Genomic DNA, 16181 nt, shown 5'->3' on the forward strand with positions numbered 1-16181 from the left:
ATCCTAGGAGTAGATTTTGAACTAAAAGGAACAGAAGAAGATGCAACTATAGGAGGTTTAGAAGACTCGACTATAGAAGACTTGAATTCAGACTCAGACTCAGACTCAGATCCGGACGACTCAGACTCATCGAACATTGGTCCTTGTCTTGTTGTTATGGAGATCTTTCTTCCACTTGGTGTAGTCACCTTCACAGTCTTTTGTCATCCTCGAACAAATCCTTCTGCCGAGGTAATGAGCTTTGTAGGATCAAAGTTTTCACTTTGTAAGACCGTTTGGATAAGCGCAGAATCATCGTCGATGCATTTAGGTTCATTCTTCTCGTATCCAAAGAGTTGTCCCATAACATTAAAGTCAAAGCATGGGGGTGCTTTCTCCTTGTGAATGGAAGTTGGGATTTCACCTAGGAAGTTGAAATCCAAAAAGATTTTGAATCCTGGTTGTCTTACCCCATCTTTGACAAAGGGTTCAGGAAATTCATAGCATGAATAATCTTCACCCTCTTTTATGAATTGTCCGTTTAGAGTAAGAAGGTAATGATCTATTGGGATTGCTTTCTTTTGGGTACGAGCATTTCTCCGCGCATTGATCTTATCCCGGGCTTGCTTATGTCCTTTGGAGTTGGTTCGAAACCAAGTCTAAAAGTATCTAATTTAGGAAGGCCAGGAAATCCCATTTATGTTGCTACTCCCTTTTTCTTTCCTAGAGTCATTCCAAGAAAGTACCCTTACTTTCTCAGAATTCCATTGACTATCATGTTCGAATAAAGGTCGTAGCGAAGAACGGTCTTCTCATCCTCCTCGATGAAAGAGACCTCTTTAGCATTGAAGCCCCATAAATATTCATCATTCTCATCATGCTCCACATTTATGAGAGGCTTATCAATTGCCTTGATCCTCATAGTAGAAGCGTCAATCGTGACAGGAAGTCCTCCAACTATTTCCTTAACTTGTTGATGGAGGGATGAAGGGAGGGCCTTAAGGTCGTGAAGCCAAGGGCGTCCCAATAATAGGTTGAAGGAGGCTTTAATATCTACCACTTGAAAAGTGGTAGCATGCTCAATAACCCTCGTCGTGACATTCATAGTAATAGTTTCAAGAGCTTGGCGACAAGTGTTGTCATATGCTCTTATGCCTTGTGTTAATGGGGACAAGTCTTCATCCCTTATTCCTAGCATCCTCGCAGTTCTAAGTGGGCAAACATTAATTGTCGACTCATTATCTACAAGGGTCATTGGAACATTCATTCGTTTGCACACTATGGTGAGGTTCAGGGCTTTATTGTGTTTATCACCTTCAGGAGGTAAATCCTTGTCAGAAAAGGTGATCAGATTGATGGGGCTAGGAAAATCACTTGTAAGGAAGTTAGCTAACCCCTCAGGAGTATTTTCTAAGTCTATTCCTACTTTAGATAAAGCATCCATTACTGCGAGCCTATGTTCGTGGGATGTAGCTAATAGTTTCCGTACGTTCATCTCGACCTTAGTCTTTTTTAGTTGTTTAACAACATCATTGTCTTCTATGATTGGTATGGGAACTTGTTGAGTGTTGGGAATAGGGTTCATTGTGATGGGAGGTTGCATTCTCCCTGATCTCGTGAGGACATCGATAGGAGAATCCTCTTTATCCCAAATATCATCAACCGGATAAATTGAGTAGAGCGGAGTTTCTTCTATATCTTTGAGGTAGACGTCCTCATCATCACTGTCCCACACTGCATTGATGCTGACATCTTTTTTCTGGTCGGATTTGAACCAATTTCTTACTGTCAATTAATCCTTGCACTAAGTACTTGAACTTAAAACAGTGCTTTATAGTATGTCCTCCTGATTAATAGTACAGACAATAGAACTTATCTGTCCGTTTTAACGATTCAAATGGTTTTGGCTCGAGAGGTTTGATCTTCCCATTCTCGAAGAGTATTTGAAACATGTTCGCATAAGAAGTCCCAATAGGTGTTGTTACTCTTTTTGGGTGTTTCAACTACTTTGAGAGAAAATGTTTTTTTTTCTCAGTAATCTTTGTAGGCATAATTTTTTCAGTGGCACGCTTACTTTGTACCAACTTGGTATGGTCGAGGGTCTCGCGACATATGTCTATTGCTTTCGTCATGATGTTTATGAGAAGCCATACCTCCATTTTAGTGGTCGGTTGTTCTCCTGCGGAACAATCGCTCATGGCATCGAAAAAGGTTTCCTCCTCTTCTTTGATAGCATGAGTTTCTTTAATTGGTTTAATGAGGAGTGATGGATCAGCATGGCCTTCCTCATCAGAAATCGCCAAGGAGTCTGAAAGTGGAGTACTATTGATACTTGGCTTCTTACTTGCAGGAGGCAGTGAGAGTTTATTGCTATTAATTAAATCTTGAATAGCTTCTTTTAACTTCCAACGGTTCTCAGTGAGATGGCCCCTGCCTTGATGGTACTTGCAATTTGCGTTGGGGTTCCAACTAGCCGTCCTCTTTTCGACTGGTGGATCTCCGAATGGTCCAATAGGAGTTATGAGACCTTTAGGTTGAAGACGGTCGAATGCTGTGTCATAACTCATGCCAATAAGTGTGAAGTTTCTCCTAAATGGCTTCTTTTATCCTTGATTGTTCATGGCTAGGGCCTCGTTTAAGTTAACAGTGCTAACATTGTTTGAGTGGGTGGTTTTGGAAGAAGAAGGATTGCCGTTCTTCTTTTCTTTCAAGCCACTGTTAAAGTTGCTAGCAGCTTTCTGTTTCACAAGGTCGTCTTCAATATCAATTCCTTTGTCATAGACGGCCTTGAAAGTATTCAAGTTGCTTTGGTATTTTAGATGCTTTGAGTACGTTTCTTGGAGGTTCTTGATAAACAACCTCATATATTCCTTTTTAGTAGGAACCTCTACCATTTTAGCGGAAGTTTCCCTCCATTTATTGAAGAAAGAAGTGAATCCTTCGTTCTCTTTATGTTTAAACATCTCAAGTTCTCTATGGACAGTTTCAACTTAAATGTTACATTTGTATCTATCAATGAAAGCGTTTGTTAGAGAATCCCAAGAGGAGATCTTTTCCTTATCAAGGAGAAGAACCATTGTTGATAAACGGTTTATAAAGATAATGAAAACAACGAATGGAAAGCTTTCTTATCAATCCCCTTAATGTTCATTATCGTCTCAAAAGCTGTTAAATGAAATTAAGGGTTATTAGTTGGCTTGAACTTAGGGATGTCGTTGGCTTTGAACTTTTGCGGAAGAAGTTCCTTGTCCACAAACACCCTTTGTGAGCTAATCCCTTGAAACTTGTACTCATTGGAGATTTTGTTCAAGCTCTCTTCCATTCGCTCAAGCTGTTGTTGTTTCGCAGGGTCATTGACTTGGAGAGCGAGAGTTTTGAACATCTCAGTCAAACTAGCCATGTTTTGTTGATGAGTGTCATTTATGGAACTCTTAGGCTAGGTTTTCTTTATATTTTTATTCCCATTTTTAGTCCTTTTTGTTGTGTTTTTACATAATAATACTTGCTTTGCGTGTTTGTGTGTAAGTTTAGAGAAATGCATGCTTTTATTGATTTTCTTGTCATTTTGTTCATTTCTAGACTATTCCTCTCAATTATTTGTTCCCTTGATTTTTTTTGTAGGTGTGTTGAGTTTCCCGAGGTACGATCACCAAGGAGAAAGCTCGAGCACATTCAAGAAAGTTGATGGAGCAAAGTTCCGGTTTCCGAATGCGCAATTCAAGTTAGCTCCACGAACTCGAGGGCCTTGGAAGTTATGCTTAGGCTTGAGGCATTCTAATGCTTGGAAGATAAAGGAGTTGCCCTACTCATGAGCATCGCCTCGAGTGCACCAATTATAAGGATGCTCTGGAGCGCGGATATTGATGAGCAAGCGAAGGAGGCAAGTCCACGAGCACCGAGCAGGGGTGCGCGCGCGCGGCACAAGGGGTGTGTGCGCGCGCGCGGCCTAGTAGTGCGCGCGCACCAGGCGCCCCGCCCCCTTCCCTCGTTTTTTCTATTTATATCCTTAATCTTTTCCTTTTTTGGTGGGACGACTCATTTTTTAACTTGACATATATTTTTCCAGAATTAGTAGAGAGAGAAAGTAGAGAGAGAAGCTTAAGATACTTGATTGTACTTGAATTTGATCTTAGATTTCAATTTGATCTTGGATTTCTTCTTCTCATCAATGAATGTTTGTGAGTTTTCTTTCCCTTGAATTTACTTCTATTGCAATTTCCTTTAATTTTGAATGTTTGATTTGAATTTCTTTCTTTGCTTTAGAATTTGTTGAGAGATTGAATTCCTTCTTAATTAAACTTGAAATGAATATGATTTTGATTGTATTTGTTTTGTTGTCCAATTTCACCATGATTAGTGAGTAGATTAGTTGCTAGGGAGAAGGAAAAGCATGCTAGATTGATGATTTTTGCTAGTTGATGATTCCTTGATTGATTGAATTTTTGCAATTAAATTGGTTGATATGGTTGTGCATGTGATTAATTAGACTAGGAGTGATCAACCTATAAGATTAATCTAGATTGCATTGCAAATTTCAATGACATGAACCCTTGATTTGAGAATTGCTTTAATTGATTGAATTTGATTGTGATTTTCCTAGTTAGCCATTCTTAGTGAACCCTTGCTTGGCTTATAGGAGATAGCCCTTGAATTCCTTTGATTGCAACTATTGTTTGTCCTTTGCAACGTTTGAATTGATTGAGTAATCCTTCAATTAGCATAATCATTGAGCTTGCATGTGGAACCAATATCCCTAGTGTTTAGTATATTGAATTTCTCGATTAATCTAGTTTTCTAGATACCTTAGTTACCAACTGCATCTTCCCTCAATCTTTGAAGTAGCTTGACCTAGGCTATAGCTTGCACCTACTCATTCCTTTGGGTTCGACCCTTGACTTACCATATACTCGTATTGGGTTGGTCGAGTGTTTATAAATTTTCTTTAACTCTAGGAAAGGGTAGAAAACGACCTACTTTTCCCTACGTCATTTGTCTTAGCTCATTAACTTCTTCTTGGGTTGCCATTTTCTTCTTAGCCTTTCTTCTTTGTCGAAACGGTTTGTCAAAAAGTAACACTTGGACGAAAGTGTTGTCTTTGATTAGTCGCCCTTCCTTTCTTGACCAAGCGCTGTAAATATAAAACCATTTTGACTTAATGACTTGACTCGAATTGACTTTGACTTATTGGGTTTTAAAAAGCAAAAGCAAAAATAGGGTGTATATTATTGGGAATTATGTATGGGTTCAAACAATATGGTTTTGGGAATTATGTATGGGTTCAAACAGTATGGTTCTCTTGGGAGGATTAATATCCAACTTACCCCCCTAAAAAAATAATGGAAAACACGCGCACACAAGACTCTCTAGACATGGTCATGGTGAACATATATACAAAATGTGTGCTTAAAAAAGTGAGTGAAAGTGGCATGCTTTGACACTTGTGTAAGACCATGGGGTTATGTGCCTAGACATAAATAATGACTAAATAAAGCTTTAATTATTAATAAATTGATTAATTAGACTCGGCGTGAGGACTCAGGTAGAAAACTAAACCATCGCCGAAGCAACAGAACTGTCGCGATACGCCAGATCCATCGCGGCGCAATGATGTTATCACGTCGCGATGGAAACTTTCGTGTCGCGCCACACGTCAAACCTTCGCGTCATTACTGAAACGTCAGTCTGAGCCTGTTTCCAGTATTCTACCTTAAAAGGACAACCCTATAGTCGTACTAAGTTAGATTTAGTCAATTAATTAGTCTTTAATTAACCGTTTTAATAATTAATTAAGCAAAGTCTTATAGTCATTAATTAGTTTATTTAGACTTATAATAAGTCAAACAAACGGTTAGTGTAAATACATAAAGATTATGCACAAGCAAGAATGCACAAATAGTCAAGTAAGCACAATATGATGCAATGAGTTTGCAACCTAACCATGGCTCTAGTTCTCTAAAGTTCAAGGATATGGGTTAGTCAAAGAGGGTTCATGGTTATGAGTCCAGATGCATCGCGCGGAAGAATTACCTTTGTAAGGGTTGGCACGTATGGATGGGAACCCACAAGTTAAACTTGTTTCCATGATTTGGTGAATTGACAAACTCGGATGTATCCTTCGTTACAATGAGCGTTCGATTGAGTAGATGGAGCGTGAATTCCCAAAGGGTTATGGCCATATGTAGAACACATATGGGTTTAGAAAAGTGAGAAAAACTCAATTCGGAAGTAATTTCTGGCTCAGTATTGGAAGAAATTGGCGCGAGACAATAGGGACCATCGCGAGACAATAGCCCTATCGCACCGTGATAGAGCCATCGCGTTGCGATGGGCACTGTTTTCTTAGCGCCAGTTCCTACATGCCTCAGCAGCTCTCTTTGTTCTTAGAATTTTCCAGTTTTTGCAGCATTTTTTTGATTCTAGTTGTGAAAGATATTTCCCAAATTTCCTACGTGTAAAAATCCTATGTTTTTGACGCATTATGGATGGTCTATCCAATGCGGACCTTTTTATGCTTATGCCAATAATGTCAATTAAAATTACGTACATGAATACTTGGAACTTTTCGAGTCTCATCCACTCATTCTAAATCATTGCCAAAATAAATTTAGGAATTAAAATAGAAATCCTACCCAGTGGAGTAGCCAAAAAACTATAGGGAATATTTCAAGCATCCCATACTTGAGCCCCACTGTGATCATACCCTTAAGCATGGTGGCGTCCAAAGGGAAGGAAATTAGAGCAAAAGAGTCGCCAACAAGTTTTAGGAACTTATAAACCGTTCATACGGTGAAGGTTACACCCCTTCACGATCCTAGAGATCGCTAACTCCATAGTGGTCCGGAACCATGACTGGATATTCGGGGATGAAGGTACAAATCCAACCTAAAATAGATTGAACCTGCCCTAAAAATAGGCCTCTACTTTATTCTTCTCATATTCATGTGTGCTTTCTGACTAACATACAATCATTAGGTTAACCCTAAACCTGTTTAATCTATGTTGGTTGAATATTAATGCACAAACAAAACTATTATTGGCGATCACTTGAATTAAAATAACATTAGCCTAAATAAAATTATTAATTTTCTTTTAAGCGTGATCTCAAATACAAATTCCCTTTAAACCTGCAAGAGAGGGCGTGATCAAGCAATAACAATAATATAAAGTAACATGATAATAAGCAACAAATCATCATCATCATAATAAATCTCAATAAAGCATGATAATATTAGCAAGATCCTAGGCATGATACTAACATGATTAATAACAAATCCTAGAATGTCACTAAACATTAAAGATCAAATCTTTAACCCTAACGTGATATTAGCATGATATAAGAATATAGGAAGCAACCTAAACATGATACTAGAAAACAATAAAAGACATCCTAGCATGACACTAGGAATTAAAATAAGCTAACCATGCTTTCTTAAGATATAGAGCAATGAAATTACTCAATTTGTTGTCTCGTATCTCTTTCTATCAAAACAATACACACGTTAGTAAGTTCAAGGAAAATATTAAACCAAACAATTAATTTAAATAATTAAAATAGAGAATTGGGACCAAACCCTCAGAAATTATCAACCTTTCACGTCTAGGGCGAAGGTAACTTCGACCTTGGTTAGGGGCGTCTAAGTCGTGATTGCGGTATTGCATTTGAAAAGGGAAGGCTTCAAAAGAGGGATAAAGAAGAAGCTTCTAGCTTAAAGAGAGAGAGAATTAGAATTTGATGATTGTTGGTGATTGAAAACAGGGAAATAACACCCCTATTTATAGAGAAAACATCCGAAACGTTTAGAAAAGAGTTAGAATTCGACTCGAAGTAAAACAACCTCTATTACGATGCGATAAGTCTATCACAACGCGACAGAGCCTATCGCCCCGTGATAGGCTCCTTGCAGCGCGATGGCGCAATTAGGATAAAAATTTTTTACGGAGTCCTTTCCCTAATATAATTAGGTAACTAGACTCCGTAATTATCTTAATTAAAATCAGTTTTATCTTTTCAAACACTTGTTTTATTTCAAATTGAATTCTTTATCTTTTCTAAATAATGTAATAATATAATTATTAATCCTAATTCCATTAGAATTTAAACTAACCTTCTAGATTATTCTAGAAAATTAAAGTTAATCCTAATAAATTTAGGAATGATAATTAATGGGCCCTTCACTTGGTCATTGGGCCACATAAAATCATTTTGAGCCCAATTTAATATTTTGGCCATAATCTCCTCATTACTCATCTGAATTGGGCTTATAATATACCGTTGGAAAACTCTTTTCAAGACCTATCCAACTACACTATTATTGGACAGAGATCATGGACCAATCTAAATTGGACTGGACATTTTCCATAAATAAGGTGCGAAAAGATAGATTTTCGAAAACAGAAAGAAATTTTTTTTTTAAAACAGAGAGATTCACGAGACTTTTTCACATTTCACCTCGTTCGATAATCAATGACGTGAAAGATATTCATCACTGGGTTTGGTTTTTTGGGAGGCACAACCAGGTGTCTACAACAAGCTCATATAGTATACTCCTCACGTTGAGGCTCGTATTTCATTGAATTGAAATGGCTTAAATTGCCTTGATTAACACCGAGGTAGATTTAAAAAGGGTTCAACATTAAATATTATGCGGTCAATAATTATTCAAGAATTAAATTGGAATGTTTAATTGTTTGAATAATTATGATGTTTGATTGTGTTATGGTTTGAGAGTCATCACCAAGTTTAATAATATTTAAATAACGTAAAGTGAAAGAGATTACGCACCAAAACTCTTGGAACGTATATACCTTGAGTATGAACATATGGGGGGAATTATGCGGCTTTATATTTGACCATAACTTCTAATGGGAGTACAAGACGCTGTATTTTCCTTTTATTATTATGTGCAGGAATTCCGCCACTTACGAGTGGTTCTTTTATACTGGCACGGTTAGCTCCTATGTTAGTATCCCTTTATTGGGGCAGGTTAGGGGAAAACCCGTTTGATGCGTAATCGATACTAAATAAATTATTTAGTTACTTAGTTGAGAAGTCTTGTTGTATGTTGTGTGCTTGTAAACAGGTGCAACGAGGTAAGTAGTGTGTTGATATGTGAAAGCATGTTAGTGTGTTTAATTACGCTTATGTACTCAGCTTTGCTGATTGTGTATTTGTCTGTTTGTTGGCCTTGTCTTTACCTTGGCCCTATTATGACCTATTTTTAATGGAGAGTAGTGGAAACAAGTAGAGAGAAGCTTTTCAGGTGATGAAGCATATTCATGATGGGCATGATAGAAGAGCGAATCATGCTAGTTTCCATAACTTTATGATATGTTTATTGCTTTCATTGTTTATGAGAAGAAGAAATCCAAGACCAAGTTGAAATCAAAGATCAAATTCAAGTACAATCAAGTAATCGTAAGCTTCTCTCTCTACTTTCTCTCTCTACTAAATCTGGAAAAATAAGTGTCAAGTACAAAAATTAAGTCGTCCCCCTAAAAAGGAAAAGTTTAAGGGTATAAATAGAAGAAACGAGCGAAGGGGGCGGGGCGCTTGGTGCGTGTGCACCACCAAGCCGTGCGCGCACACAGGTGGGTTTGCGCGCACGCACCCCCTATGCCGCGCGTGCGCACCCTTGCTCAGAGCTCGTGGCCTTGCCTCCTTCTCTTGCTTGATCAATCTCCGCGCTCTCGAGCATCCTTATTATTGGTGCACTCGAGGCGATGTTCGTGAGAAGGGCAGCTCCTTTATCTTCCAAGCATTTGAATGCCTCAAGCCAAAGCATAACTTCCAAGGCCCTCGAGCTCGCGGAGCAAGCTTGAATTGCGCTTTCGGAATCCCGAGCTTTGCTCCATCAACTTTCTTGAATGCGCTCAAGCTTCTCCTTGGTGATTATACCTCGGGAAACCTAACACACCTACAAAACAAGTCAAGGAAACAAAGAATTGAGAGAAATAGTCGAGAAATGAACAGAATGACAAGAAAACCATTAAAAGCATGAATTTCTCTAAACTTACACACAAACACGCAAAGCAAGCATTATTATGTAAAAACACGGCAAAAAGGACTAAAAATGAGAATAAAACTATAAAGAAAACCTAGCCTAAGAGTGCGATAAATGACACTCATCAACCACTAAGGACTACCTGGTGGTGATGGGCAGGACATCCAAGTGTCGTGACTGGATGAACCGTTTCTACTGCATTAAGACAAAGAACATGGAGTTCAACTTGCGAATGAATCAATTTAATGCTAGACCCATCCAGCTCAGCCGAGGGCAGCACAGACCCTACAAGCCACCCGTCCACCCTGACTGTGTGTACCAACTTGACTACTATAGAGTCAAGAGGGTGATTAGGGACGGAAAGTCGGTGTCCATGCCTAAGAATTGGATTCCCTTTTCCAGCTGGCTCAAGGACCCGGTATTTATGTCGGCATGCGGCCTATACCGAAACCTTCCCCATGGTGGAAACTCGTACCTTTGCCACTTGCAAGTAAATTGCGTTGAAATTTTTCTAACTTTTTCCTCTTTCTTATGTAGACAAAGCGGTAGCCATGCTAGACCTAGAGCAGAAGGGGGAGGCAGATATGTCCGATCTTGACTTAGCTCTATACAAGGCCCGTCAGCAGCTGTACGAGCAGACCAAGGAGGTACTGGTCGTCCGCTTATTTTCCTTTCTTTTTTTTTGTTTTTTTTGTGCCGAGCTGGTAGGTTGGGAGAGGAGTCCTTCCTAATTTAACCCGGACAATCCTTATTTGGTCCTCCGTCCGAGCTGGGACTCTAGAAGGGGCTTCCTTCCTTCTTACGTTCAGATGCTTTTTTTTTGCTTTACTTAACTTAAAAATTGCTTTCTTTCAGTTGGCCACTCCTACCCCAAGGTCAAAGAGGAAGCAGCCGGTCTCTGCTTTAAAGAACGGGAAATTGTCCAAGTCTAGGAAGTCCACTGCCTCGAAAGTGACATCTTCCACCCAAGCAGCCAAGACCACACCAGGAACTACTTCAAAGTAGTCCAAAGGAGAGCCACCCCGGCTGTCACCTAGCGGGGCCTCCAAGTCTGTGGATCTAACTACTTAGACGATCCATGAGAAGTACATCCATGCGGAAGAAGGGGGTAAGTCAACCCCGACAAAACCGACCGGCCCAATCTCAACTCCGCATGTCGAGTTAGTGAAAATATCTAATTGGCAGACGGCTGCCTCTCAGTCGGTCGAAGATCAACTTGATCGCAAGGACAGAGAAGAGGATGAACTTTTACCTCCTCCTCCTTTCAACCTTCCCACCCCACCATCTTTCTCGGATGCTAAGTTGGGTTCTTGAGTTAGTCTTTACTTGTTTTTTGTGAACTAATTTTGTTCGTTCTAACCCTTTTCTTCGCCGTGTGCAGATATTGCCAAGGAGATGAATATGAAGTTACCCGGCTAGTCGTTTACGGGCGCAGACTGGAAGGTTATGAGGGAGGCCATGCATAGGGCCGTCCCTCAGGAGCAGCGGGACAAGTTCCACGAGATTAGCGATGGCTTCCTCGGCCCCATGATCAATTGCAATGCCGAGGTAGTTTTCTTTTCGGCTTACGCGACTGCCTTTGATCTTTTACTTAGAGCATTTCTCCACTTTTCATGTTTGTTAACTTTTCTTCGTTCGAATGCAGCTCTTCCTTCGACTCTATGCCTTCCAAGAGTGGAAGGACAAGGAGAACGAGAAGATCAAGAAGGCTTGAGCCCAAATCAGGAGGGCAGAGGACGCGGACACATTCAACATCGCCTTCCTGAAGATTCATTATCAAACGACCCTCAAGGCCTTATTCGACAAGGCTGCTCGGCAAACTGAGGACATCGTCAAGATAGGGCAAGCCCTTGAGAGGGAGGAGCTGGCTAAGAAGGCGCTCCAGGTGGAGCGAAACGAGGCGGTCACAAATGCCTCTCATTGGAAGGAGGGCTTTGAGGCCTCCAAGAAATAGAAAACAGAATTATCCTTATCCTAGGAGGCCCTCAAGTCGCACAAGATGAGGTGGCATCCCTGAAGCTCTAAGTGGGGGAGCTGAACAAGTCCGTGGATGACTTTTCTAAAAAGCTAAAGGCCCCTCGGCTGCCTAGTGCATTGGAGATCGTCCAGATCGAGCACAAGGCCGAGGAGAGACTCAAGAGTCTTTTCTTTGAGGCACTCCAGCTGATTAGTAAGGAAGGGACGGCTGCCTATCATCAGGAGCGCTTCACCAAGCGCCTTGAGTACGTCTGCCTCAAGGAGGAAGCCAATAAGGTCGGACAACCTCCTCCACACCTCGAAGTTACTTCGTCTGAGTCTAAAGAAGAGGAAGACGATGATTCTGAGGAGAATGAGGCCGATCCGATTGGCTAGGGGGAGTCGGCCAAGTGGGAGCCAATGGATGTTGCGGCTGAGGGTGAGCTTGGTGATGCTGCGGCCTAGAAAGAGTCGGCCTTGGAATGGCCTGCCAAAGGTGATAAGCCAGTTGAGTAAAGAGCTCAGGTCCTCCAACAATAATTTTTAAAGCTTTTTGTGCTTAGATTTTTCCTGTTTTCATTTCGCTTCTTTGAAAAATTTTCGCATTTAGCCGCCCGTTTTGAGCGGTCTTGTATAAATTTAATTTCTACCGCCTGGTTTTCAGCGGGTTGGTTTTAATTGGTGCAATTTTTGCTTTTCCACACTTAGCATTTTAGCAATATTTTCGTGCTTTATATATGCCTATACATACGATTACTGGGGGTATGCCCCTTTGTTTCGGCATTCGCATAGTCCATATTCTAGAAGGTTTGATTAACTTAGTAGGTTTTACACCTTAAAGGGTATGACGGCTAATAAGTTAATCAAATCATAATAACGATTGTCCTTAGACTAGGTGAATGCCGAATCAACATCATATATGGCCGTTTTATTGGCTTTGTTTAATTTGTCCTTTGATACTATCACTCAGACGCAACTCAAGAAATTTCAAGTAATATCTCAATTTGGAAATTTCTAAGTTTTGGTTGGGCTTGTACTCCTAGGAATTCCCTTTCCCCTATTTGGGTAAAAGTACCTTGAGAAATTTTTGTGGCTTCCTAATGCTCAATCGTCTGACCATGTTGAGGTCGGACGGTTTGGTCGACTTTACAGTCACTGTGGCCGAGTTATGTATCTAAGGGATGCCCTTGCTACACACCTACTTGGTAGCTCTGAAGCGCCTCTTAAAGGTCGAGCTACTATGTTGCAAACAACATTGTTATTATTTTCATTCGGCATTTCTGCTTAAATAATCATAAATAAATTGAAAAAATTTAGATAATATTGTTTGACTTTTCATTAATTTTGTCAAGATTACATTGATGGGGTCGTATGAATTTAATTGAAGTGCTCGGTCGTTTAAACCTAGTTATATATAAAACTTTTTGGCTAAGTACTGGCTTTAAACATAATATTTCCTCAAATTGTCCGTATTCCAAGTACAAGGAATAGGACAGCCATCTAAGGCTTCGAGACGGTATGTACCATCCCGCACTTCTTCTCTAATTTAGTATGGCCCTTCCCAGTTTGGAGTTAGCGTTCCGTCTTCATTAGCTTGATCAACCGCTTCCACTTTTCTCAGAACCAGATCCCCCACCTTTAGCGGCCTCTCAGACACCTTGCAATTGTATGCCCTCGTCATTTTAAGACGATAAATTTCATGCCTAAGTGCCGCATTGCCCCTAGCTTCTAGAAGAAAGTCCAGGGCAGTCTTCATGGCCTCCCAATTGGCCGATTCATCATATAGCATTACCCGAAGGGTAGGCTCGTACATCTTAATTGGGAGCACGGCTTCAGCACCGTAAACTAGAAAAAATAGGGTCTCTCCTGTTAAACTCTTGGTTGTTGTTTGAATGGACCATAATACATTAACCGACTCATCTGCCCAAAGGCCGCCTGCTTTCTCAGGCTTGCGCTTAATGCCGTTGGAGATCAGCTTGTTGTAATCCTCAACTTGGCCGTTGGCTTGCGGGCATCCGACCAAAGCCATACAGTGAGTGATGCCCTGGTCGCTTAGCTAATTTTTGAGTTGGCGTGTTTCGAATTGGGGTCCATTGTCGAACACCATTGATAGTGGCACACCATAGCGAGTGATGATGTTTTTCCAGATAAAGGCGGACACATCTGTCCATTTAATTCCTCGAACGGCCTCAACTTCAACCTATTTGGTGAATTAGTCTACTATTACTAACACATATCGCCTCTGCCCTAATGCTAGAGTATATGGCCCTAAGATGTCCATGCCCCATTTTGCAAAGGGGAGCGGACTCCATATAGCCAACAAGCTATTTGTCGGGCAGTGAATAGGGGTGGCAAACCTCTGGCACTTGTCACATTTTTTCACCATTTTCATGGCGTCCGAATTCATGCTCGACCAGTAGTACCCCAGGTGGGTAGCCTTTTCAGCTAAGGCCCGTCCGCCTATGTCCGATCATGCCCCTTCTCTGGGGTGATGCACTTCAAGTATGGCTTAACAAACGCTCTTTTGAATAGTTCCCCATTCTTCATTTCAAACCAGGCCACCCTCCTCTTCATCAACTAGCTCTCTTTAGGATCGTACTGGAGTGTTCCATCCCTTAAATAAGAGATTATTACGTTCATCCAAGTAGAGCTTCTATCAATAATCTGCATGGGCTCGGCATCAATGCTCCTCTTTTCTTTTACTTCCAAAAATACTGACCTAGGAGTGTCGCATGACGCCGAGGATGTTAACTTAGATTGCGCATCCGCTTGATGATTTTCCGAACGAGAAACTTGTTGCAAGGTGAAATGCTATAGGCCCTCAGCCTCATCTTTCACCATCTGGAGGTATTTCATCATGGCTGGCTCCCTGGCCTCATAGTCACCATTAACTTGGTTGACTATCAGTTGGGAGTCCGAACTAGCATCAATTTTTGTTGCCCATGGCCAGAAGGGCTTCATAGTCGGTCTCGTTGTTAGAGACTTGAAACTGAAATCTCATAGCATATTCAAACTTATCTCCCTCGAACATTCAGTCGTTGTAGCACTTCCATCAGCTAGAAAATTTGATCCCCTACTGGCTGTAAGTCCGGCCGTGTCATTTCAGCTAGAAAATCAGCAAAGGCCTGCCCCTTGATTGCTTTCCTGGACTCGAACGTGATATTAAAACCTCTTAACTCTAAGGCCCATTTAAGCATACGGCCACTAGCCTCTAATGTTGTGAACGGCTTCTTCAGCTTTTGGTCCGTGTAGACCACTATTGAATGAGCAACGAAGTATGGCTTTAGCTTTTTTGATACCATGAACAATGTCAGCCCAAATTTTTCGATGGATGGGTACCTCAGCTCGGCATTGTGCAGGACGTGGCTTATGAAATACACAGGGCTTCGATTGTCGTCCCTCTTAGCAAGGAGGATGTCACTTAAAGAGTGATCTGAAATTGCAAGATACATGTATAGCTTTTCGTCCTTGAGCGGATTGATGAGCCGAGGAAGTGTACGCAGGTGATTTTTCAATTGTACGAAGGCTTCCTTGGCCTCTTCGGTCCACTTGAACATGGATTTTTTCTTGATTGTCTGAAAAAAATATCGGCACTTATCCCCTGACCTTGACATAAATCGGCCGAGTGCAGCTAGACAGCCGGTCAATCTTTGAACCTCTTTGATAGTTCTCGGCGATTTTATGTCTAGGACCGCTTGGATTTTTTCTGGGTTGGCCTCAATGCCATGCTGATCAATTAGAAATCCGAGAAATTATCCAGACTCAACACCAAAAACACACTTCTCTGGATTTAACATCATCTTATGCCGCCTGAGTTCGGTAAATGTTTCTCGAAGGTCATTTAGATGGTCAGCCTTTTGCTTTGACTTGAAAACCATGTGATCAATGTAGGCCTCCATATTCCAGCTGATTTGATCTTTAAATACAATGTTGACAAGTTTATGAAATGTAGCAGGGGCATTCTTCAAGTCGAACGGCATAACTTTGTAGCAATATAGCCCCTGCTCGGTCACAAATGCTGTTTTTTCTTGATCTTCTTCCCATAAAGCGATCTGATGGAATCCGGAGTATGCGTCCATAAAGCTCATTAGGGCGTGTCCGACTGTTAAATCGACCAGCCGGTCAATTTTAGGCAAGGGAAAGCTATCCTTGGGACACGCCATGTTGAGTTCAGTGTAGTCCACACACATTCTCCATGTCCCATTCGGCTTCTTAACCAAGACTACATTCGATATCCAATCAGGG

Source organism: Chenopodium album, chromosome 15 (genome assembly GCF_948465745.1).
Source record: "Chenopodium album chromosome 15, dcCheAlbu1.1, whole genome shotgun sequence".
Taxonomy (NCBI): Eukaryota; Viridiplantae; Streptophyta; class Magnoliopsida; order Caryophyllales; family Amaranthaceae; genus Chenopodium; species Chenopodium album.